At 43.8% G+C, this 27,300-nt stretch overlaps 1 long non-coding RNA gene across 1 annotated transcript; it reads left to right on the top strand.

Annotated features, from left to right (window-relative positions):
* The first annotated feature begins 796 nt into the window (after nucleotides 1-796).
* Nucleotides 797-14,961, top strand: LOC308579112. The gene is made up of 3 exons (XR_014004296.1): nucleotides 797-1,164; nucleotides 11,606-11,716; nucleotides 14,900-14,961. It is a non-coding gene; the product is annotated as an uncharacterized lncRNA (long non-coding RNA).
* Nucleotides 14,962-27,300: the final 12,339 nt, after the last annotated feature.

Genomic DNA, 27,300 nt, shown 5'->3' on the forward strand with positions numbered 1-27,300 from the left:
GGGAGTTTATGGAATACAGGAATTTAAAATAAAGAAATATGATTGGGGCCTTCATTCTGACTTTGACTCTGAAGATGCAGGATTTGTGGAAATTTTCCAGCAGTTATTTTCAAATCTCCTTGTGGGAAGAGAATCGATGGTGAAAGAACTTTTTCCAGACTTGACGACTGGCACAAAGGACTACCAACAAGACCGGCGGAGAGGGACTGAAAGAGACTTGAAAGCCTCGGACGTGAGGAACCCAGGCTAAGAACTGCTATTTTGGATTTGTATTGGGAAGGGACAAAAACCGGGGATGGGAGGGAGGGAAGAAGAGAATCTTAAAAACACTCAAGACCTTTAGGTTTGGTTAATATGACTTTTAACTAAGACAAAATGAGAAATCGATGGAAGAGAACTTGAGTCCAACTTAGGAAAATCTATATTTCTTTATAAAAGAGGTAATAAGATGAATAAGATGGTTAAGAGGAGAAATACCAATTTGCTGACACAATTTTGGGAATTGGGATGCACGAGGGGGGGTGGGGGGAAGTCAGGGAACAGGGTTAGGAAATTAAGATTTTCTGAATTTATACATGTTTTTGTCTTCTGTTATTTTTGTGTGTGTTTTGTCTTTATAAAAGTTGAAAAACCAATAATTTTTTTTATAAAAAAAAACACAAATTATTGTATTGGTATAACTTTTATACCAAATTATTCATTTATTCATCTACTTTAGACGAATCTACTCTTATGAAACCAGGTTTTTACAATAATCCTGCCAATGTTCACAGCTCGTTTGTAAATATTCAATAAACCATTTCCATTCTTTTATAAAAGGTTTGTTATCTTGATTTCTTATTTTTCCTGTAAGTTTTGCCATTTCTGCATATTCCATAAGTTTTTGTATCCATTCTTCTTTCATCGGGACTTCTTCTTTCCATTTGTGGGCAAATAACATTCTTGCCGCTGTAGTCACAAACATAAAAAAAATTCTGTACAGTTTGGGTAGTTCTGCCCTTATAATTTGTGAGATGTAAAGGTGCAGTCAAGTGCAACATTCCAACAGAGGACTAACAGCCTCCATGTTCTAACCGGTTGCTGTGACAACCAGTTTGTTGGTTGCTGGTAGTTTTGAAAGATTAACTGCTCTGTTGCAGTCACCTCAGGACCAACTTCCCTCTGGTATAGTTTATTTGCTTGTTATGTAACCTAAGCCTACCTTCAGGTACAGTTCTGTAAACCTGAATGAATCAGAGAGTAAAATAGTTTTATATTAACATGAATCAGATTCGTGTGTGTATTCTTTAAGAGGAATTCAAATGGATTTTTAACCAGGAAGTCATCTTTATTAGTAGAACTCAGACGAGTCAGCAACAAGCTGATTGCTGCATAAACTTATAAAGGGGATTGTTTAACTCTGCTAAAATAAACCTTCTCACATAATTCCCAAAAGGAAAGCTTCTGGATTTTTGGTTTTGTTTTGTTTTAAACAAATGTTATTTTGAACATCTTTTTCAATTCATTATATATCATTTTGCAGTAAGCTTTAACCTTGCTACAAGACCACCACATATGATGAACAGTACCTTCTTTTTCTTTGCATTTCCAACATTTATTTGATTTTGATTTATACCAATTTACTTGGTGTTACATAGATACCATCAATATAACATTTTCATATAGTTTTCGCTTAAACCAAAGCATGCTATGAAATTTATATCCATATTCCACAATCATTCCTATGCTTCCATATCTATATTACAACCAATATCTATTGCCCAATGTATCGGGGATTTCACTTGCTTATCCTTTGTCTCCCATTCCAATAATATATTATACATTTTAGACAGCACTTTAACATTATATTCCAACAGATCTCTCTCCAATTGTGATGTTTGTTCCCCAAACCCTCGTATCCTATCTTATTATTAGCTGCCTTCTGCCACGTCAATCCACTGGTCCATGTAGCTCTATATTGTCAACAACAAGATTTCAGACTGGGGTGTTTCCCAGCCCTGCACAGAGTGCTAGAGATTGAAGCTGTGTCTCTTGGGCATTGTCGGCCAATTGGTGTTAAAGAAAGATAGAATTTTCTTTATGTATGCTACGACAGCAGCAAGAATACTCATCGCAAAGTATTGGAAGACACAAAATCTACCCACCGTGGAAGAGTGGCAGATGAAAGTGATGGACTATATGACATTGGCTGAGATGACTGGCAGAATCCGGGACCAGAGGAAAGAGACGACGGAAGAGGACTGGAAGAAATTCAAAATTTACCTTAAGAACTATTATAAAATTGATGAATGTTAAAATGCCGAGGTGTTGAGAGAAAAAGGGATACAGTGACATAAGATTAAGTCAAAGAAAGGACTAAGAGGACATGTATTTGATAAAAATTGCTTAGAAGCTGCTGAAATAATTCAGTAAATTGGGATGCAGAAAGGGGAGGTATGGGGGAGAAATGAGGGTTATGAAAAAAAGGCTATGAAACTATACATGTTTGTTTGTCTTTTTATTTGTTTGTATTGTTTAAAAAATGTTGTAAAACCAATAAAAAAATTATATATATATATATATATTTAAAAAAAGAGATTGAAGCTGTGGCCTTCTGAATGCAAAGCACATGCTGCTTCACTGTGTTCTGGGTCTTCTCCTTAAATGCAACCTTTGGCTACCAGTGATGGGTAGCGGGTATATGTTACCTCCAGGATCAGAGGCAAATGTCTCTAAATACCAGTTGCTGGGGAATATCAAATGCTAGGGATTGAAGCTGGGTGCTTCTACATGCAAAGCGTTTAAAATCTATACTGAGGAGCCATTAGCTGGAAAGCCCCAAATTATGGCTGCTGTAAGCCCCTGCCAAGGCTGTGTCCGTCTCCACCACTGCAAAACGAGCAAGAAATGCAAAAGTCAAGTCTTCTATTTGCTCCTGCCTGCTTGTCCATTTTCATCCATTGCAGTTCACAACATAGGAGACAAAATGCAGCCCGGATACAAACACAGATAGCAAAAGGGTCAAAAGCATCACTTGGTGGAGTCAATACAAAAGGGAACTGCATTTGACATGTCAGAGAAGGGGGGGGGGAGAGAGAGATCAGGATAGTAATAAAGGCCTAGGAAGCTCCCCCACACACACACACACATTGCTTCAGCCCTTTTGAGTCCCCTGAAACAGGGCAAATTAATGAGGAATTCAAAGACAAGAGATTACAGCTGAAGGTGATGTGTCAGGAATAGGCAGGAGGCAGATCAACAAGGGAGGCTGCGTTTTAAAAAGCTTTAATCTGGCCGACATGTGTTGTCAGGGTGGCGTGCTGCAACCTGCTCTGTGATATGGTGGATTGTGTTAGACTTTGTGCCGGTTTAATTAGAGCTTTGCAGCTGCCCTTGGTCACAGCTAATTGTCTTAATTGAAATAGTGGGGCCATGGGCCTCTAAACCCCCGGACTCAGTGTTTCAAGGCATTGTCTGGCGTGCTCGGAATTTGGTCAACAACAGCAGATGCTTGCTGTGCTTTTGAGAAGCTGGTGCGGGAGAGGAGTGTGGGGAGGCTGTGGCCTGTTTGGAAAACAAACAGGTGGAGAGCTTGCTGGTTGAACTGAGTGATATTTATAAGGCAAAGGAAAGGTACAAGCAAAATGGCATTGGGTAAAAATGCTTCCATGCTACTTCTGAACTAGTGCACAAGTGCTCAGTATGGTGGTAATAATTAATAATTAATGATAAATAAATATATCTATTAATGAGTGGCTATATAAATTTAACAATAACAGGATATATCAGTTGAACCCCACTCAGAATAGACCCACTGAAATCAATGGACAAGACTAACCTGGGTTCATTATTGTCAATGGGTCTACTCTGACTCCAACCCCTTGCAATATGGGAATCGCAACTAAAGCATCCGGGATAGATGTCCATCCAACCTCTGCTTTAAAATCTTCAAGGAAAGAGTCCACCACCTTCCAAGAGAGTCCAGCTCTTACTATCAGGAATAGCTCAGTCAGTAGAGCATGAGACTTAATCTCAGGGTTGTGGGTTTGAGTCACACGTTAGACAAAAAGATCCCCTCCTTGCAGGGGGTTTGACTAGATGACCTTCATGGTCCGTTCCAATTCTACAATTCGTTGATTCTATGATATCACACCTCATCCTCCTTTTTACCAGGCTAAACATACACAACTCCCTCAACCGTTTCTCATAAGGCTTGGTTTCCAGACCCTTGATCATCTTGGTTGTTCTCCTCTGCACACCTTCTAGCATGTCAATATCCTTCTTAACTTTAGGTGCCCAGAACTGGACACAGTAATAGAATAGATCAGTACTATTTCTTCCTTTGATAGTGACACTATTCTTCTGCTGAACTCAGGTGCAATTCAATATTATTATTCCTATTAAATTCACATAACCATCCATTAATATGAATCAATTTTATATAGGCAGCCATTAATAGATATTCCCCAGATGGCTCACCAAATAGTATGAAAATACAATTTATAATAATTTTTAAAATCAGTAAATAAGCAATAAGAGTGCTGCTTTTGTTGCTGCTTTTTCTTGACATTTTCTGTAACCTGCCCCAGGGGTTGTATGGCACAGCTTATGTTCTCAGTTTTTAAAAAACAAAATAGGTAAAAAGGAAGTTAGAGTTCCAGACTAGGACCCGGGAATCCATGGTTCAAATCACTACTTGACCATGAAGTTCACTGGGTGAGCTTGGATCTGTTGCTGCCACTGAGAGCCAGTGTGGTGTAGTGGTTAAGAGCTGTAGTCTCGTAATTTGGGGAACCGGGTTCGCGTCTCCGCTCCTCCACATGCAGCTGCTGGGTGACCTTGGGCCAGTCACACTTCTGTGAAGTCTCTCAGCCCCACTCACCTCACAGAGTGTTTGTTGTGGGGGAGGAAGGGAAGGAGAATGTTAGCCGCTTTGAGACTCCTTCGGGTAGTGATAAAGCGGGATATCAAATCCAAACTACTACTACTACTACTACTACTACTACTACTACTACTACTCTTCTTCTTCTTCTTCTTCTTCTTCTTCTTCTTCTTCTTCTTCTTCTTCTTCTTCTCAGCTCCTTCCACCAGCCTCAGCCAGCATGGCAGGTGATCAGGGATTATTGGAGTTGTAGTCAACAGGAGGGCAACAGGTTCACTGCCCAGCTACAAGCATACAAGTTTCTGACAGTATGAGCTGTTAGACTCCAGAGGGGGGGGAGGGGCTCTCATTCACTAGAGGTTTTTAAGCAGAAGTTGGGTGGCCATCTGTCAGGGACAATCTAGTTGAGATTCCTGCATTATAGGACGTTGGATTAGATGATCTTATGGATCCCTTCCAACTCTGCAGTTCTATGAACCTGTGCACAAAGTAGCTGCTCTGCCACTGAACTCCAGCTGTTCCTCTAGACAGGGAGGTAATTTATAGTGGTGTGGCAATAGGGAGGGGAATGGTTAAGCCCCCCTAAATTCAGTTGTTTCTTCAGTTGTGATCAACCTCAGTTGCGATCAACCACAGGAAAAGTGGCTTTTCCTGCTCATCAAAGGCTGTTGGCTATAAAATGATGACATTTAATGTCTATTTTAGTTCTTAGCAAAAAGCACTCTATAAAATTATCACTATCATCAGTGCTATTTTCCAGGAAAAAGAGTTGCTGGACCACGAACACCTCCCTCTTTCTCTTAGAATGGCAATGGCACCCACCTGAGAGGTGCCGGGACTGAGGTCTTGTGAATTTTCCCTGAGAAAAAGCCCTGACTACCATTATTTACAATAGTTGCTCCGGCTACTACTTCTTGCCTTTGCTGGATGCAGTTCTTAAATAATTCACAGTGTAAGCAAATTTATTTATATATTTGGTTTGTTTGTTTAAAGCATTTTTAACAGCAATATTCAGCCAAAAAAAGGCTCTCAGAGCTGCTTACAGATCAATAAGACAAGACAGTCCCCACGTTCAGGATTACAATCTAAAAGACACAACACAAAAGGAAAAGGGAATGGAGAGGGAGGAAGAAAACAACAAACTTATGCAACAGTTCTTAAAGTGGCCAGGTTATTGTATAGTTATCATCTGGGATGAAACAGTCAAAGGGGGAGGGGGACCAGAAGGAGCTGTTCTCTCTAGAGAGTCAATGGTGTCACTTCTGGTCTGCACATGGCGCCATGAGCAGTGACTCCCCTCTCCTGTGAGTGCTAATTGTCTTTGGGATAACTTGATTAACAGACTGTGAGCAAAAAACTTTACTAATTGGGTAAATACTCTCTCTGCTTTTCTACACTACCTTTAGTCTTGAAGTGGCTTAATCATGAATAACAAGAATAACAGCAAGGAATCGGGGAACTGCTGCAAGGTCAACTACACCAGTAATGGCCAAGCCAAAAAGACGACAGGGGAGACTGAAACAGTCTCGAGCCCTAGTCCCTTACAAGAGATTTTATCTGTTCTCAAACCAATACAGAAAGATCTGGCTGAGATTAAATCTGACGTGGATGGTGTTAAAAATGCACTTTCAGAGATGCATTAAAAATAGATGAATTTGAACAGTGTTTGAACATCCACAAGTGTGTCAGAACATTACAGATAAACATATCACCCTCCTGGAATCTCAACTATGGAGGTTCTCTTCTTATATTCTGCATCACAACAAGTCTCTGCTATTATGATCAAGCTCAGCACAAATGAAGAAAGCGAAAAGAAAGCGAAAGAAGACTTCTGGCATAGCGAACTGCTGATCCCACAGTAGCAGATGCCAGATGTGCAGTTAATTAAGGATAATTTGGGAGTAATTATCCTTGGAAGCCCCCCTTCCAGGGTTGGGAGGGAGAGCTTTCTCTCCCGGATCGTCTGATAACTGCTTCTCACTCTGATGGAATGCGGGGGCAGGGACACAGAGTGCATAGCACTGCATGTATTGGAAACTCCCCAGTGCAGTCGCCATGCGCAGAGGTATCCCTGTTTCTTTTAAGATGTATCTGAATTTGGACTTAAGAAACAGACATGTTTGGGAGGAAGGAGAAAGAAAACCTGTGAAATGAATCAGTCAAGGTTTTGATCTGGAGAGGACTCTCGTTATCATAATTGGAATGCTACATAAGTGAAGGGGAGCCTTTGTTCTTTTTTCTTTTTTTTACATTATTTTTGCTGTGCTATGAATCGGCAAGCCTTCACTGAAAAAGAATCTATTATTAATGGAATGGGATACAACAAGGACTTATAATTTTCTTTACGGAGCGCTTGAAAGAATAGAGTGTGTGAATACTGTGATGATTTGTAGCATTGCCAAGTAAAGAGAGCTCTAGTTCTGATTTATTACAGTTTTGCTGAGATGCCAGCTTGTTAGACGAAGCAAGGAGATAAACACTGGAAGTTAACCAGAAGTCACGGCCAGATTCTGGATGCTGTGGTGTACCTATAAATGAGTTTTCAAAGGAGGAGCAATGTTGAAGAAATTTTACTGGTTACAAAATGAAGGAAAAGAAGAAGGTAAACAAATATTTCACACAGCTACAGGATATACAGTAAATTCCCTCTGCAAGTTAATGGATTTGGATTTATTAAACGATCGAAAGTCATCACATCAGTGGCTGCTACAACAAAGGAGTAAGATCGGAATTGTAGAACGTGGACTAATTAAGAGAACTCGCACAGGATCAAGGAATAACATCAACTCCTGGTAGCCGGGACATGGGAAGTCATCAAAAAATGTTTAATTCGGAACTGTTTAATTCACTCTTTTTATTGTATTGTGATTTGGCATGATTTGGCATTGTATTAACGAGGCTTTCATTGGATTGCTATTAATGAAAAAAATAAATATATATATATATTTTTAAAAAAAAGAAAGTGAAAGTAAACACTTTGAGTTCTGCCATTACTGTATGAGCTTATCAGTCCATCAGGGAAGAATGCTGGACAGAGCCTTGCGTACCAATTTTGAAGGACAGCACCTATAAATTACTTGAACTATTTCCAGCTAAAAAACTTTTCTTGAAGACTCAGAAATACTTTTAATATCCTGACAGTGTCTGGATTTTGTGAATATTGCCACCACATTCTGAAAGTCATCTTTTAAATAAGAATAATAAAATGATTGCACTACCTACTGTATTTAGTTTAGTTTTGTTTGTTTCCCCCTCTTTTACTGTTTTATACAATAATTTTTTTTAAAAAAAAATCATTTTCATTTCCCCCATACCTTTCTTTTTATTGATATCCTTTGTTTTTACTTTTCTATTTTTTCTTTCTCTTCCCAATAACTGAGGTGCATTCAATAAATATACTGCTGTGTTTCTTATTTGTGAGTATTTTTCAGAAGCTGGTTGTCCAACACAGCTTCTGCTTGAGTTCAGGAAGCTCCTGCAACCCATTGGAAGCCGTGCCTTGGTTTTCGAATGGACTCCCAGAACGGATTAAGTTCGAGAACCAAGTTTCCACTTTATATGGACATGAATTCTCCTGATATGTTCCATGAAAGCTTTCCAAAGCTGAATCAATGTACTTATGACTATCTGATAACCAGTGGTGATTTAAATGAAATATTGGATCCTAAGTTAAATAGAAATATTTAGTTAAATAGAAATATTCTGATAAGGAAGATTGCATCTTTAGTGAAGGAATCAAAAATATGTGCAAGAATTTAATAGACCCACGGCGATTAAGGTATCATACCAAAAGAGAGTACACACTTATATCAGTTCTTCATCATTTTTTTATTAGATTACTTCCTAACATCAAATTCAGGATTGTAGAATTGGCATTAGCTATATATCTGATCATAATGCAGTTATCTTGAATATCATAAGTAAGCAAAAATGGTATTTTAATGTTTCCCTACTTCATGATAAAGAATTTATACAACAAATGTGGACAGAGACTGCACAATATTTTGAACTCTGGGACATCATTTGCCCAACTATTTGAATGGGAAGCATATAAAGCAAATATTCATGGTTGAATTATTACATACATATCATATAAAAATAAAAGAATAAAAAGGGAAAGCTGTTGAAAGAAGACCTTTGGGTGCACATGGTTAGGAATCCAACCACCATGGTATATTAGGAAATACAAAAAAGTAAATTTAAACTAAATACAGTAATATGTTGTCTCAGTAAATAGAATTTATGCTCACCTGTGTAAGTCAGAAATACTGGGATAACGGTGAAGAACCAGGAAAAGTTTGGCAAATAATTTGAAACAAAAGAATAAACATTTATCTCAGGTATTAAAGGTGATAAAGGTGAAGTGTATAAAAACTCAAAAGATATTAATGACAATTAAAAAGTGTTTTTACTTGGAATTATATACTAAACCAGAAAAGAAAATGTTATCAGCACCAATATAGGACGCAGAAATTAAACAAACTATTTTTAAAATGACAAGTGACAAAACACCAGAATTGGATGGACCCCTCATTGAATGTTATAAGACATATTTAAATCTATTAGTACCAAAACTTCATGAATTGTATGATGAGATAGTTGATAAAGATATTTTATTAACAATATTTAATCAAGTTTATATTACAATTATTCCCAAACTAGTAAGAAACATACACAATGTGCAAATTATCAGCCTATATCCTTGATTAATGTTGAAACAAAGATTTTAACAGTGATCCTAGCAAACAGAATTCAGCAAGCATAGAAGCCAACTACTAGGGGCTGTGGGGGCTTCAGCCCCCACAATAAAATATTTGAGGGAGCCAGGCCCCCACAAAATTGATGGGTATGTCAGGAGGTCCCACACACGCGTAAGAGTCCGGTAGAGACACATGCCCAACTAGCATGTTCTCTCCCTCCTGGTGGTTTGTTCAGGAGATTCAAAATCTTTGTCCAGCTTGGACATCACAGCAACTGATACCCAAGAGGCATCAGCACACTTCAGGATCAGCAGAGTATAGGCAGTCAGCATTCAGACTCAGTAGTGCAGCAATTTGGCTAAACTACGTTTATTTACATATACACACTCGGAGCATCGTAACTCCTTCCTCTTCAACATCAGACAGCAAAGAGAGAGAACAAAAGGACAAATGTCCTACATCATGGAAACACAGTAATATAAACATCCTGTCTCCATCACTTCCCACAATGTGGAATGAAAACATACACCGTCATGTGATAAAACCAATCCCATGACTGCAACACGGGGGATGAATCCTAACAGGGTATTCCCGTTCAAATTGTGTTTGTGCACTGCATCATGTGCTTTATTATGTAGGGTGGGGCTTACCTGCGCCCCCACAGTATTTTATTCAAGTTGGCACCCCTGTCAGCAAGTAATAGTGGTGATTATCAAGAGGTTTAAACAAGCTTTATAAAGACAAGACATGCTGCAGATAATATTAGATTAGTAGTAGATTTTGTAGATTTAAATAAAAATAAAGAAATAAAGTTTGTAATCATATCACTAGACACTGAAAAGGCAATTAACAAAATTTATAAACAGTATGTGGAGGTCAAAATCTGATTACACATTGATTCAAGGAATATCAATTCTAGATTTGTTCTGAATCTATTAGATATCTAGGTATGTTAATACCAAGAGATAGAAATGGCTAGTCACAGTCAATATTTTTATTTTTATATGCCACTCATCTAACTGGGTTGCCATAGCCACTCTGGGTGGCTCCCAACAAAATATTAAAAACACAATACAACATCAACTATTAAAAACTTCCCTGAACAGGGCTGCCTTCAGATGTCTTCTTAAAGTCAAGCAGTTTTTCCCCTCTTTGACATCTGATGGGAGGGCATTCCACAGGGTGGGGGCCACTACCAAGAACGCCCTCTGCCCTGTAGCTTCACTTCTCACAGTAAGGAAACAGCCAAAAGGCCCTCGGAGCTGAACCTCAGTGAGCCGCTGATGGGTGAATGCTCTTGTGCTGGGCAGGTGTGGGGCACAGTGCATGATCTTCACCCTCTATGCATCCCACCCCAGTCCAGCACACAGCACTCACCTGATGGTGGTTGGGGATAGAGAGCGCGGAGGTTGATTCTCACCTTTTGTGCATTCTGCCCCTGTCCGTGCACCACTCTTTGCCTGTCAGTGGACGGGGCTAGGGAGTGCAGAGGCATCCACTTCACCTTGCCTCAAGGATGGGTCAGGTCTGCGGTGAAATAACCAGACTTGTCTTCTCTTCCTCTCTTGCAATCTTAATTTCCTGGTTTGTCTCTAACTTTAAGCATATATGAGTTGATCTTCAACTAAAATTTCACATTCACATCTTAGTGGGTTTTATTACACTAAAAAGTCAATACATGTTGATTTGGGTTGCCAGTAGTGTGGATGCAAAGCAGTAACCTGGACGTTGCATGTGGCTCATTCCTTGGTCCAGTTTCAGCCAGGCAAATATTGGTCGTAATAGTAGATTGGGCTTGCAGGCTTCCCTTCTCCTACTTGATGCTGTTGGCAACATACATTTATTTTGGGGAGGGGCTGCAAAAGATTTGGCAGTCTTCAGGAGATGCATGGCTTTGAGTTAATTTATAAGATCCCGGACAGCAAGGGAGTTCATTTAATTGAAAGATGTAATTATCAGGTGTTGGAGGCGAAGGGGCTCATTAATTTCACAGACATTCTGTAGACTGAACTGTCCTCATTTCAATTTTTCACTCCACATCAAGGCTGAAGCTGTGCATCAAAGATAGACCAAAGGGAAACAAGAGATCTCTTTTGCCTCCCCTCTGAGCAAAGACCACACCAGTCTGTAACCCAACACAGGAGCCATATCTCAGGTCAGGTTCCCTGAGAACTCAGCTCTTAATGGAAATTTCCAAAACTGTAAAAACACCACTTCTGTAGAAAGGAGCAGGAGTAGAAAGGAACAATGCTGGTGTTCACCCATAATGGGAGCATAAAGGAATTCCTACTGCAGGAACAGGATTTCTTTTTGAAGGAAGGGGGAACGTTTCTTTCTGAATCTGTTGGGGTCAGATGCTAACTGTAGGTGGACCCATGGCTATAGGCAAATCTTTCTTTGCATCCCATCACCACCTTCTCTCTCTCTCTCTCTCTCTCTCTCTCTCTCTCTCTCTCTCTCTCCCCTCCCTCCCCTCCCCCTCTTCTATACTTCCTTCTCTCTGCCACAACTCTCTGCCTCCATATCCTTCTTTCTTTCTTTTGTCTTCCTCCTTAGCCACTGGGTTGCTGGGAAATGGAAAACAAAGCTGCAGCTCAGTGGCAAAGCATGTGCTTTGCAAGCAGAAGTTCCCTGGTTCAATCTCTGGCACCAGCTGCGGAGCATATGCCCATGCTGCCCAGGGTGGGCATGCAGGGCGCCCCCCCCCCAAGGGAAGCCTGCCATAGTTCAGTGTAGAAGAGGGGCTGTTACAGCCAGGCCAAAGAGAGTGGGAGGCAGCTTTGCTGCCCACTCTCACCCTTCTCTCCGCCACTGGGCCAGGCCTGACCTGGCGGTCGAGGCAGAGCTGATGTGGCCAGGCATGCCTTGCCACAGTCGAGGTAGGCTGCTCTCCACCACCAGGTCACATGTGACCCAGCAGCAGAACTACCACAGCTGGGCACAAGGTGCCTCACAGCCAAGGAGGGTGGGCGGGCGGCACCATGACTGCTGACTCTCCTGCTCTCCACCGCAGGGTCAGACCTGACATGGCAACGGAGCTGCTGTGGTCTTCCATGCCTTGCCATGGATGAGGAGGGCTGCTCTCCACTGCTAGGCCAGACATGCCCCAGCAGGAGAGCTGCTGTGGCCAGGTGTGAGGTGTACCATGGCCAAAGAGGGTGGACAACAACGCTGCCACCCACTCATCTTCTCCCCTCCCCCAGGTCAGGCCTGACCCAGGGGTGGAGCTGCACCAGGCACAAGTGCTGCAACCAAGGCGCAGCTTCTTCTTGCATGGAGCCCAGCTCCAATGAAGGAGCCTGCTGTGGGGGCGCCTGTTTGATCCCAGGGGCCTGACCCCCCATGCCCCCCATGCTATGCCTCTACATAGGATTGGGAGACACCCTTGCCTCAATCCCTTGGAAGTAATTGCCACTTAGTGTAGACAAAGCTAAGTTGATGAACCAAGGGTGTTTCAATATAAAGCAGCTTCCTGTGTTCCTGTGACCTTCCCAGATGTCTGAACTTCTACAGGACTTTTGAACATAGAAGCCAACTCATAGGAACTGAGGTGCTTTAAGTCCCCCTCCAAATAAAAAAATTGAAGGAGCCGCCTCCCAAAAGTTGATGGGCATTGCCCTTCAAATGGTGTGCATGTGCTGGCTCATGTGCTTGATTATGCAGGGTGGAGCTTACCTTGCCCCCATAATTTTATTCAAGTTGGTACCCCTACTTTTGAAAATAGACTAAGGGCCAATGAAATTAGGCCATGGGCTGCATGTAGCTCTAGGCCCAAGTTGCCTAGAGCTACATGCAACCCATGGCCTAATTTGCTTCATGCCAGTGTGCTAGATTTGAACTGGGACTACCTGAGTTGAAATCACTGGTTCTCTGGAGGAGGAGAAATTCAATTTGCATTTAAAGGCAAACCTACCAAATCTGCACTTTCTGAAGCAATGCATGAACTGGATCTATAGCCATTCTTTGAAATCCACACTTCTCATAATTTTTGCAATGCAGGTCTCCAGTCAAACAATGTGCAAAAAAGAGAAAGAAATAGATATACTAGAATAGAATCATAGAATCATAGAGTTGGAATAGACCACAAGGGCCATCGAGTCCAACCCCCTGCCAAGCAGGAAACACCATCAGAGCACTCCTGACATATGACTGTCAAGCCTCTGCTTAAAGACCTCCAAAGTAGGAGACTCCACCACACTCCTTGGCAGCAAATTCCACTGTGGAACAGCTCTTACTGTCAGCAAGTTCTTCCTAATGTTTAGGTGGAATCTTCTTTCTTGTAGTTTGGATCCATTGCTCCGTGTCCGCTTCTCTGGAGCAGCAGAAAACAACCTTTCTCCCTCCTCTATATGACATCCTTTTATATATTTGAACATGGCTATCATATCACCCCTTAACCTCCTCTTCTCCAGGCTACTAGTACCAAGTACCAGGATACTAGTACCAAGTGTGCATGAAATGCACATATTATTGAAAATAGCAAAGATACAGGATGATAATTTTGCAAAAATGTGTGTATTATAATTGCATATCAGGAGAATAATTGGAGAAATTTGCACTCAAATTCTCATGTATTTTCATGAGGACTTTTTAAAAAAAAGAAAGAAAAAAGAATCACAAACTGGTGTGGAAATGTGACCAGAACTTAAGTTTGGAAAAGTGAAAAACAGAGACACCAGAATGGACGGATGCACCCATCCCTACTCCCACCCCAAATTCACAGAATCAGGACTCTTAGGAAACCACAAATTCCCTGAGCCTAGGCAGTAAATAAGCGGGCAATAAGGCCTCACACATCTCCTCACCTGTCTCCAGTGAACCCTCAACACTGACACTTATTTGCTTGCTTGTTTCATAAAATTTATGCACTGCCTTTTAAACGGGTCCCAAGCTCTTAAGGCCTTTATATACTAATAGAAGCACATTGAACCCTGGCCTGTAGCAAATCGGCAACAAGTACAAATCTCTGTTATATGCTGACAAGGCCTCACAACTGTCAACAATCATGCTGCAGCATTCTGTACTAACTGCAGTTTCAGGATCAAGCTCAGGGGAAACCTAGCATAAAGTGCATTGAAGTAATCCAGTCTTGAAGTAACCAACATATAAACTACTGTAGCAAGACTTTCTCAGTTAAGCTGTTGAACCAGTTGCAGTTGGTTAAAGGTATTTCTAGCCACTGAGGCTACCTGAGCCTGCAGTGACAGAGCTGGTTCCAGAAGCATCCCCAAAGTGCAATCCTGCTCCTTCAGGGTGAGCGCAAGCCCATCTGTGGTAGGCAACTGACCAATTTCTTGAACATGGGAGCTACTCACTCACAGTGCCTTTGTCTTGTCAGGATTCAACCTCAGCTTGTTTCTCCTCATCCATTTCACCACTGCATCCAGGCAATGGCCCAGGGACTGCACAGCATCTCCTGATTCTACTGTTATGAAGAAACAGAGAGGAGTGTCATTAGCATACTGAAGGCTCCTCAGCTTAAAACTGCTAATGGCCACTCCCAATGGCTTCAGCACTGAAGATAAGGTAGTCCCTTGTAGCACATCGCAGTGTTGCTGCCAAGAAGTCAAAAGGTGCTGCTGAAGTTAGCATTGGAACAGCCACAAAACCATACCCCCAATTCTCATTTCCTAGAGCTGGTCCAGGAAGATGCCATTGTCAATGGTATCAAATACTGACAAGAGATCAGGAAGCAGGAGCAAGGTGGCCTGCCCCTTGTCCCACTCTCTGCAAAAGTCATCCATCAGGGAAACCAAGGATCTCTCAGTTCTCTAGCCAGACATGGACCCAGATTGGAATGGATTTTAATAATCTGTATTCTCCAAGGATGCCTGCAGCTGACCAATCAAGGCCATCTTCCAGCATTTGATTTAGGGTTGTGTTCCTGATTCCTATGCACAGGGCTCCAAGATGGGGGGGGGGTGCAAAACAACAGCAACAGCAACAACAGTAACAATAATCCTATATTTATACAGGTATCTAGTGAGAAGATCCATAAAAAAACACAACTATGCCAAAAAGAATCATTGTAAAAATAAGAAATATTTCATTGGGGAAGAGGAAATATTGTCATCACTCAGGGCAGTATATTACCAAGAGATGGTGCCTATGTTGCTACTTATTGTGAGTCAGTAACCTCTGGACCATCCAAGATCACTCTACCAGCCAACTACTAAAGGATATAATATGAGCTGCAAAATGAACCTTTTTCACAGCCTATACTGCCACTTGATAGGCACAATTATGTGTTCATCCCAGTATTTGCTCAGCTTCAGAGCAGACTTGCACCTCTTGTGTTCAAGTCTTCATCTGACTTGTTTCATTGTCCAAAGTTCCTCAGAGTACCAAGGAGCTACTTGAGCTCCAAACACTGGAGAGGATGGTCAGGAGTGATCATGTCAACTACCCATTTCATCTTGCCATTCCATTGTGAGACCAGGGCTCTGACAGCATCACTAGCTTTCTCCATTCAAAAATTCCCCAGAGCAGTGATTTTCAACCAGTGTGCCATGACACCCTGGGGTGCCTTGAATGGTGGTCAAGGGTGCCGTGGGCAACACTGACCTCCATCCCTCTTTCCTTCCCTCCCTTTTCTGATGCCCTCTTGTGTCTCTGCCTCCCAAAGGCTTGCATGGCTACAAGCTTCCCCTGCGAATGGTGCCTCTGGGGCTGGCCAGGGGGTGCTGGTTGCCAGGAGCTGAGGCAGCCTCAGAGTAAGCAAGCAAGTGGATAAGGGAACCCAGCCAGCCAGTCCGCCTGTTGGGAATGGACGGACAAGTGGGAGACTGGGCAGGCAGGTGGGCACTGTACTGGCCTTTCTTGTGCTTGCTGTGTGTGATGCCTGCCTGTGAGCTGAGTGTCTGGTGCTGAAGGTGAGCCTTTTTACCATGCAGGCCCAGCAGCATCTGCTGCCTCCCAAGGTGAGTAAGCTAGTGGCCTCACATTCATCTTCAGCCAGTCTCCATCAGGCCACTAAGGCTGGGGGCATCCTCTTCCCAGGCCCCTGTATGATAGCTTGAGGAGGCACCTCTCTTTGGGGTGGGGGGGAGGCTCAAAGACCAGGGGCAGCTGCACAAAGGACTCACAAGGAGAGGGAAGAAGAGAGGAGGCTGAAGGAACACTCCATTTGGGAGGGTGCTTGAAAAGAGGTGAAGGGCTGCCAGCTGCAGGCAAGGAGTGACATAAATTGGCTTCTGAGGTTCAGAGCGCACTTCCGCACAGGGGAGCCACAGAAAGAATGTAGTTGGTCAAGGGAGCCATGGACTCAAAAAGGTTGAAAACCTTTGCCCCAGAGCATTCAGGGGCACATCTGGTTTCATCAGTCTCTGAGGGTGGGCCATCAAAATTGGCCCACCACACTTACTGTATAAGGAGGAACTGCCACCCCCAGTCCAAACTTACCAGGTAATGGTCTGACCATCCAAGGAAGTACACTGCACTCCCCCTATCTTTGTTCCATCCCTCGTATCACAAGGGGCCAGGATTACATCAAGAGTGTGCCCTTCCTGGTGTGTTGGACCAATGACCTTCTGAAAGAGACCCATAATTGTCATGGAGACCATGAAGTCTTGGGCTAGCCCCACCGCAGCATCCGCATGGATAATTAAGTCATCCAGGAATATCATTTTATTTTTTAAATATGATTTTTATTAAATTTTCTGTTTTACAATTTCAGATAAACATTTTACATATTTAAGATGTCAATGACTTCCCTTCTTCTCTTTCCATAGTTCATTTTACATATCGTATATCCCTGCATATTTTAAAAAAACTATACTAATCAGTTTTCCATTTTACATCCATCAAAACTTACTTTCACTGCTGAATTTATCTTAATACTGCCAGAGTTTCCAGCTGTACACTATTATTTTCCATATATTCAATAAATATTTTCCAATCTTATTCAAATATATTTTCTTCTTTTTCTCTTTTTTCTATATGTTAAGTCTGAAAGTTGCCAGGAATATCATTTTAGGATCCACCAACAATACCCCAGAGACTACATCAGCCAGCCTGGTCAGGAATACTGCCAGGCAGCAGGGTGGTCAGTAGACCTGCAGCATCCCTGATTTGTATCTCTGGCCCAGCAGCAGGTGAAGGTCCTCTAAGCCCATCCCAAGATCAATACACTTCCTGGTCAAGGAGATGGTATTCCTATAGAAAATAACAGTACCCCCACCTCAACACTCTAGTCTAGCCTAGCATGGTACTGAAAAACCTTCTCTGCAGAGCAGGGAAAGGTCAGGCCCATCCAGCTCACTCACCCATGTCTTGGGAATGCAAGCCAGATCAGCTCATTCACCCACAATCAAATCGTGAATGAGCATGATTTTATTATGGGTTGATCTGTCATTCAACAACAACAGCACCAGACTAGAGGGCTCAGTGGATATGCTATACTAGTAATGTCTAGTGGAGTGAGAGGACAAGAACAAAGAACAGAAACAAAACACTTAGGCCTATCCCTCATGGGTGTTCAACAACCCCTACTCCCATTGTGCTTTCCTCTGTCTACCACCACTGGAATTGGTGCACCATCTTGACCACTCCATGTTACCTGCCCACCCAGAAACATTAACACACCACCATTCAATTTATAAGCAGCTGGGGAAAACAAAGCCCAGTACTATATTATCCCATACCAACAGAGGTTAAATCCCCTAGCTCCTCTCCTCCCCATGCCTCTCACTCAAGGGAAGTTCCACAAAACCAAACTTCCCTACAAGCAAGCTCTCACCCTGGCTGAGGATCACAGGCCTGTCTCATGCAGTGTCTGGCCTATACTTCTATTTCTTGACTGACAGTGTTTGTGGCAACCCTGCCCTTGCATCATCCTGAAGTGGCAACATGGCCAACCCCATCACGGCTGCCCCCACCCTTGTGGTGGGGCCTGCTGTTATAGTAAGGCAGGCCCTGCACCATATCCCAACCCCTGCTGCATTCACTCAACCAGCAATCAAACCGTAACCCACACTACAAGCAGCACAGGTACCTGGAACCAGATAGCCCATTGGTCAAACAACTGCTGCAGTGAAAAGCACACACACTTACTGACTGGGAGAGCAAACTAGGCAAGAACCAGGATGGTGCAGAGCCCACCCCTCCCTGTTTCTCTGAGGGTCTGCTCTCAAGAGTGAAGAGTTTGATTAGGAGGGGAGATTGGCAAGGGTGGGGGGATAAAAGAAAATAACCCATTCAGAGACTCTTTGGATCATAATTAAGTATGGACATCCAAACTGGATGAGTTTAGATTCTGAAGCTGAATTTCCAAAATCTGCCTTCCCCAGCCTCATGCACTACAGATGTCTTGGACCACAGCTTCCTTTATCTCCAGCCAGCTAATGGCCAGGGGCAACAAGATTTGTAGTTCAGCATCTGTAGGACCACAGATTCTCCTTCTTCCTGCTAGAACCACAACAGTAGGCATCAGAGTTGGCAATACTGGCTACATTCATATGTAATATGAGAGGAATGGTGGAAGTTGTAGCACATAGTTAAATAATGAAATTTGCTCAAGCAAAATGCAGTGATGGCCACCAACTTGAGTAGCATTGAAAGGAGATTAGCTAAATTCCTAGAGTATAACACTATCAGCGGCTACCACCAGGGCTTTTCCTTGCCTTATTTTGTTCTTATGTTAGTCCAACAACATCTGGAAGACCACATGTTCCCTGATCTTTAACTAGGTAGGCCTTTGGTATGATCCAAATGGATATGCTGAAGATTTGGAACTGATAAAAGGAACGCCTAACTAACACTTGAAATATGCTGATACAGGATGTAAAGCTGAAACAGGCTTTCACAAGTTCACAGAGGAGCTTAGATTTATTGTTGGTGGTTGGCTAGGATAGTGAAATGGAAGCGCCCTTTAAAGGAGCTGTACACCTCTAAATTTAGGGATGCGGGTGGCGCTGTGGGTTAAACCACAGAGCCTAGGACTTGGCAATCAGAAGGTCGACGGTTTGAATCCTCGCGACGGGGTGAGCTCCCGTTGCTCAGTCCCTGCTCCTGCCAACCTAGCAGTTCAAAAGCACGTCAAAGTGCAAGTAGATAAATAGGTACCGCTCCGGCGGGAAGGTAAATGGCGTTTCCATGCACTGCTCTGGTTCGCCAGAAGCGGCTTAGTCATGCAGGCCACATGACCCGGAAGCTGTACGCTGGCTCCCTCGGCCAATAAAGAGAGATGAGTGCCGCAACCCCAGAGTCTGTCACAACTGAACCTAATGGTCAAGGGTCCCTTTACCTTTACACCTCTAAATAATAGCATCTGGTGTATGGGAATGCTGAAGGGTTATTGCAGTGATGGGGGAACTGAGGCCCTCCAGGTGTTGCTTGACCATAACTCCCATCACCCCAGACAACGGACTATGCTGTTTGAGGCTGATGGAAGGCAGAGTTCATCAAGTTTCCTACCCCTGAACTATTGCCCTCCTGCCCTGTTTCTTTGTTTCCTGGAAGCAGGTGGTTCATTTCCCAAAATGCCTCTACTTAGTGTTTCTTGAGTATTGTTGGACATTAAAATGGCAACACACAGCCTCCCAGTTCTGCTGCTGCTGCCAGTTGCTTCCAGATAAGCCCAATGCTGCCTTCTGAAAGAGAACACATGCCATCAGAGACTCCTTTGCACAGGAGCATATCGAACCTAGAACTGGTACCCTGGAGAGCTCAATTCCTCCTCTACCAGCCTACTGCATTTCTATGCTCCATGTGGAAGATGTGATTGTCCTCTTTTTTTCCAGATAAGGGACAGATAGTGCCCCCTTTTTCTTCTACCAGCCCACTCACTCCCCTGCATGGAATTCCTGGTTGTGTAGTTTAACTAGGCTAGGACTTGCTTTAGTATCTCGGTACATTAGGTGTGCTTATAGAGCAGGGATTCAGAACCTCAGCCCCCTGAGGACCTCTCTCTCTGGCCCTCTCAACTAACCTTAGGTTACACCCCTTCTCTCCAGACCACACCTCTCAACACACCTGGTGTTCAATATCCTTGAATATTTCTAATTTGGTAGAATGTGTCATTGACCTCTGCTAATGCCTATTGTTTGCCTGGATGGAGGAAGGAGAGGGGTATGTGAGCATGTGCTGAAACAAATCTCCTACACAATGGTAAAATAAACATTTGATGACGCACCCACTTTTGTTTCTGGCCTTGCCCATCACATGCAGCCCCTGGTATGCTGCCCGGAAGAGCAAAAGATCCCCCACTCCTGTTATAGACACTGTTACTAATAGAATCCAAAGTCTCACATGCCATGAAGGCTTTAACTGTCCTGCTGAGTTCTATGTGCCTGTTTATATGGCCTCACTTTTGTGTTCTCTCTATCACTCCCTTGTTCCTGGCAGATGCTACCCCAAAGCCACTGTCTCCACATTGTTATGCTCTTTGGTGTGCCAGCCTGCATTTATGATTTATTTAGAACTGGATTGTATTGCCTCTCAAGGCCAGCGCTCCTTAATCTGTCACTGTTCCCACCACGGCCATACACAAACATTTGTTTTCGCTGCATCAGCATCTCTGTTTGCTGAAGAAAGATGCCCATTGTTAATCACTATAGCAACTGCAATTTGGTACTTGGTAGTTGGTGGAGGAAGGGGGCGTGGGTTGTACGTGAGTTTCTGGGTATTTTTATTCTCCTTTTAATATTAACACACACCCTTGTTGACTGAAAAGTTCTTGCTTTCATCAAGCAAAAGTATTTATAATTTAGCAGAAATGGTAGCAGGCCCTACGCTTTGCACTTGAGATGCATCACAGCCAGTGTTGTTCTGCTGTGTGTATGCATGTGTGCCTGGAATAGCAACTAGAGCTTGTAAGTGATTCAGCTCAGGGGCTTTGTCTGGATGTCGACAACATGGAATGGCTCAAGTGCATTCTCTGAATGCACACAAAGAAGCACGTTTGTCGCTCCAAGCAACTCTGGGTCTGGCATGGGGCTGGATAGGAGGTCATTTAGGAACCTTAATATATATATCACCTCCATGATGGAAGAAAGGAGAATTCAGAATCTGAGAGTTGGGAGTGACTTTTGAAGTCATCTAGCCCAACCTGCTGCTCTATGCAAGTATCTTGTAACTCTGGCACCTCTAGCAGATGGTCACCCAGCCTCTGTTTAAATACCACTAGCAAAGAAGAGCCCACCAACTCCTCTGCCAGCCTGTTCCACTGCTGAACAGCTGTTAATGTCAGGAAGCTTACCCTAATCTGTTTGCTTGATGTTTCCACTCATTGGTTCTAGCCCTGCTCTCTGAAACAACAGAAAACAAATTTGCTCTATCTTGTGCAGTGCTTTTCTTTCTTTAAAAAAAATGTTTAGGAGTACTCTCATTCCTTCAGAGACTTAGGAAACACCGTGACAGGAAATGATGCCACCATCAGGGATAGCAACGGAACTGACAATTCACCGCGCTAGAGAAGAAACTAAAAAAAATAATATTTTTAGCTTCTTCTCCCGTTAGATTCACAAAATGTTTAGGGTTATGCGTACCCCTGTACCCCCACCAGAACCCCCTCCCCCCACTGATCTTGTGCATGACCAACTCTCATGAGCCCCATGGGGGAGGGTATTGACAAGCCAGGAGAGGAGGCTGGACAGAAAGAGGAGGGGCCAGATGAGCTGCCCACTGTCTCATCACTGAGAACTAGGTACCACCTCCACCATTGGGAACCGACCCATGTCACCATTTGGAGAAGCACACCAGTATGTAAGGCGAGAGAGTCTTGCAAGTGAACATGCCATGTCTTGAGGGTAAGGGCTGCAGTTCAGAGCATCTTCCTAGCTTACAGAAGGTCCCAGGTTCAAGCCCCAGTATTTCCAGCTCAAGCTGGAAGAGAATCATGACTGAAATCCTGGAGAGCCTTCAATTAGTGTAGACAGTACTGAGCTAGGTGGACCAAAGGTCTGACTCAGTGTAAGGCAGCTCCCTGTGCTCCTGTCTCGCCTTTAAAAGCTGATGGAAGGGGTGTGCTTGTTGAGGCAGCTTCATAGCACAGCTTTTGTCCGGTTGTAGACTGTGTCATTATTGAGCTCTCTAGTCATAGCTGTGGCATTCTGTACCCATAGCTTTTCCTGAACCATTGCAAGCCTTGAAGAGTGTTTTCTTTCTTATTCTCACAAAAGACCCTGTCATTGCCTGTGGAACAGAAGCCTGGACACTGACAGTCCTTCAGCTGTTTGAAGACCACTATCATGTCTCCCATTCTTCCTCTTTTCTCCAAAGTAAACAGCATACGCTGGAATATAACCATAACAAACAAGCATAGCACTGAGACCCTGATGTTTTGGGAAGGATTGTTGACATCACTGAGGCCTTGATGAGCTAGGATATAATTGAGGGGGCAGTTCTCCATCTGGTATGGATGTCAGGTGTGAATATCTCTGCTCATAGATGCAGATATAACTGTGCTTCAGACCTGAAGGGCAGCACTAGGTCAGGATGTTGCAGAAGGTCAAATTCAATATTGAGTGAGTTACCACATGCATACAGTGGGGTTCATGCTTCTTATATTCTCCCAATGCATGGATAATGGGGCAGAGGCAGCATGGATGAACACAACCCTGCTCTCCCACTCATAGGATTCTTAATCGTGTGGAGAACAATTGAATAGTTTTATGAAAGCCCTCTTCCATACCTTGCTGGCAAAACTGGGCTAGATCAGGTATGGAGAAGCTGTGAACATCCAGAGGTTGTTGAACTCTGTCCCATCATTCCTGAACATTAGCCATGCTGGAGCCAACTGGAGTCCAGGACCACATTCCCTTCTAGGCAACCTTCTGAGGGCCATATGGTGGTAGGCATGGCCAGAACAATAAATACATTATTTTCTTTGTACAGTAGGCTTTCTACATTAGGCTGATTCCTACACACACTCCCATGCCTCTTTCTATTTTCCATCTAGGCAAGCCAAAGGCATTCTCAGAGCTGAAGGAGACATTCTAGCCAGGTAGAAACTCTCAAGGAGGGTATGAAGCAGAGCTGGTTAGTGGGTTGGTCTGGTGAGAAGGGGAGTGGTTGCCATAGGACCCAACAGAGAGGCTTGGGGAGCAACAGATCCAGAATAAGGCAGAAGCCCCAGACTGTGGGTCCCCAGTGCTGTGATGTGACATCATCATGGCATGGCGTGAGCACAGCCGCCACTCTCCAGCACCGCTTCTGTCCTTCTGAAGTGGCAGGAGGGGGGCAGCAGAGCATGGGTGCATGTTTGCAGCTGCAGAGGGCCCCAACAGAGGCCCTGCAGGTGAGGCAGAGGCCCTGGCCCAGTAGTTGCTGTGGTGCTAGAGATCTGGAGGTAAGGCAGCAGACAACAGCGGTAGTGGGCAGAGGCTGGGCACCCACAGTCACCATTTTTTGGGTGCCCAGGCACTCAGGTTCCGCTGGAGATGGCACCAGTGGTATAAGGCAGGATCAAAGATTCCCAAGAGGCATGGTGTATTGTGGAACTGCGCCCTTGTGGAACATCTGCTGCCCACCTTTATATAATCATCCCCGTCCCCAACCACTCCTGCCATGTCTCCAAACTGGGTTCTGTTTTCCCCACTTGCATTTTGCCTTGAGATTGTCCCCTCTCCATCTGCTCTTCCTCCTACCAAAGCCCACACAGCAAACTGTCCTCCTGCTCAGCTCTCCTCAACTAGGCAGGCCCTTTTCCTCACCTGACCATGCCTGGACACATTCTCCCCCTCTGCTTCTGCCTCATTTGTTACACAACCACCCCTGCATTCTTTCTACAGAGATGGGAGGAGAGACAGCATCTTCGCAAGAGCCCCCACACAAGATTCCTGCCTCACTAGAGCCGAACTGCTTAGCAACGGCATTCAGTGCTGTCATGAGACTCTATGGAAGCTCCAGCACAGCTCACTCACTGGGCATGACCTAGAAGAGCACCCACCACTATTCAAGTTCAAAAAGCTGCACACAGCCCAGATGACTGCCTGCAAGAGGCTCCCATACAGCTTCAGAGCCTCTCTGGAGCACAGAATTCCAGTAATTGCACTGAATTACAACCATTATTATCTTTTGTGCAGACTACTATCCACTAGGGGATTAAATGAAGACTGGAGATTAGTCTAGGAGCTTGTTTAAAGAAAGTTCTCTATTCCTTTTCTTCTTCCACTCCTGTTCGCTCTTGGAAAGAAGAGGGGAGTGAGAGCCTGTACCTTTTCTGTTGGCGAGATAAACCCTCTTTTCACATGGCCAGAAGAGTCAAATTGGTACTGAGACCAACCAACACGAGAGAGAGAGAGAGAGAGAGAGAGAGAGAGAGAGAGAGAGAGCATGATTGCATCTTACAAAGGGGTTCCATTCCAGGGGTTCCACATATAATCAAAAATTGTATATACCCAAAGCCTTGGAGCTACCCCTGTAATAATACCTATTGCACACCTGCATGGGGAGATGTGAGTGTAGAAACCCCTTAATTCTGTGCAGGCTGAAGATGTAGCCTACTGCACAAGGGTCACTGCTTCACTTACTTTCTTCTCTGATTCCTGCTTATCACTGGCATGTGGCCCCTGAAAGGTTATCCACAAGCGAATGCAACCCTCAGGCTGACCAGGGATCCTCACCCCTGTGTTAGCAAGTTAGACTAGGAAAACCTGAGTTCAAATTCCTACTTGGCTATGAAGATCACTCTGTGACTTTAAGCCAGCTGCTATAAACTTTGAGCATAACACTACCTCACAGGATTGTTTTGGGGATGAATGGTGAGGTGGAGAATTGTGTAGAGTACAGTAGACTGACACCCTCCACACTTTTAACTTGTGCACATTCAACTTCATGCATTGGGCAATTAAAACAAAACCAAAGGGGGCAGAAAGATGTTGACAAGCTGGAACGTGTGCAGAGGAGGGCAACCAAGATGATCAAGCATCTGGAAACCAAGCCCTATGAGGAACGGTTGAAGGAGCTGGGTACGTTTAGTCTGGAAAAGAGGAGACTGAGATGAGATATGTTAGCCACCTTCAAATATTTCAAGGGCTGTCCCATGGAAGATGGTGCAAGCTTGCTTTCTCCTGTTCTGGAGCGTAGGACCTGAACCAATGACTTCAAGTTACAAGAAAGTAGATTCTGAGTAAACATCAGGGAAAACTTTCTGGTTGGCTGACAGTGGAGTGGTCTCCCTCAGGAGGCAGTGGACTCTCCTTCCTTTGAGGTTTTTAAGCAGAGGTTGGATGGCTATCTGTCATGGCAAATTGTCACAAGAGCCATGGAGTTGAGAATTGTAGTTCATTGTGCAATAGAATACTTAAAGAACACAGGGGGCTTTGTTGTTGTTGTTCTACAGCGCCCTGTTGAAGATCTTCACCAAACCCCCATAAGTTACATTTCAGTAAAAGCACAGATGGAGAATGTGTGGCCCTTCAGCTGTTGCTGGACTGGAACTCCCATAAAATCTGACCATTTGCCATGCTGACTAGTGATAGTGGGATTTGGAGTTCAACAACATCTGGTAGGGCACAGGTTACCCGCCCCTGAAATAGACTGGTAGTTGGTTATAATTATGCAGGTTTCCAAAAGGTGTCTGTCTGTCTCTCTCTCTCTCTCTCTCTCTCCCTCTCTCTCTCACCTACACCCACCACCCACCCACCCACACCCACACATCCCTGATAAGTTTTTGCCAAGTAACTTTACAGCCAGCTGTTCATATATTATAGAATATGGAGAGGAGAAGGGGAGAAAGGGGGCATTATTTTACAACCACATGTGGGCACCCGCCCCCAAGCCTTTGATTTGCTTTCTGGGAATGCTTTGTGGCTCAACAAACAATTGAAAACTACATAGTTGCAAGGTGGAATCAACAAAAACAACAACAAAAACCCCAGGGGCATTAATTATATATAGAGAGAGATTTCCTTTTTCTTCCCTCCCTCTTTTTATTTTTATTTTTTAAAAGACGCTATTGCTTAATTATTGTTTGCAAATCTCCGGTATTTAAATTGACTTATTTGCAAATGTCTGTTTAGAAATTGACTTTGTAATTATAAAGTCCGTGCAGGCATATCGCAGGCCCTGGAGGGGTCTCTAACGAGGAATGATAATGTACCAAGCAATGTGAGCCTCCTGCGTTGCATTCTAATAGCAGAGAGATGGTTACGAGCTGAGGCAGAGGGGTCTGCTGGCAAATCCCACAACCTAACAGAGGAAAGAGTGAGAGAGGGTGAGTGCAGAGTGGAGACGAGATGGATATCGAGACAGAAATTGAACCCATAGGGAACCCATGGGGCTTCAGGATGTGTGTGTGTGTGTGTGTGTGTGTGTGTGAGAGAGAGAGAGAGAGAGAGAGAGAGAGAGAGAGAGAGAGAGAGAGAGAGAATGAATCGCTTTCCCTTCCAGCTCCAGCAATCGGATCGAGCTCAGTTTGAGCATAGAATGAGAATGAGGCTGCCTCTTGGCCTAAAACAGCTGCTCAGCACTCTGCTGCACAGAAATACCAGCATTCAGTGTGTAGCAGGTGATGCCTTAACAGGCAGCTTGTCTTGCAAATGGACTTTGAAGCAGCTATGCACTGTTGTGATGCTAGTTATGATGCTCCTGGCTGCTGAGAATAGGTGGCTTTTGAGTTCTTTGTAGTGTGAGTGTGCATTATTATCATGGAGAATAATAGGGGCAGTTCCGGGATGGCTTCTCATACCTGTTTTGTTATTTTGCATAATGCTTCTTGTTGTTTTTGTTGTTTTACTTATACTCCACCCATCGGGCTGGGTTTCCACAGCCACTCTGGGCAGCTAACATCATATCTGA

This window comes from Podarcis bocagei (genome assembly GCF_964188305.1).
Source record: "Podarcis bocagei genome assembly, chromosome: Z".
NCBI classification, from domain to species: Eukaryota; Metazoa; Chordata; class Lepidosauria; order Squamata; family Lacertidae; genus Podarcis; species Podarcis bocagei.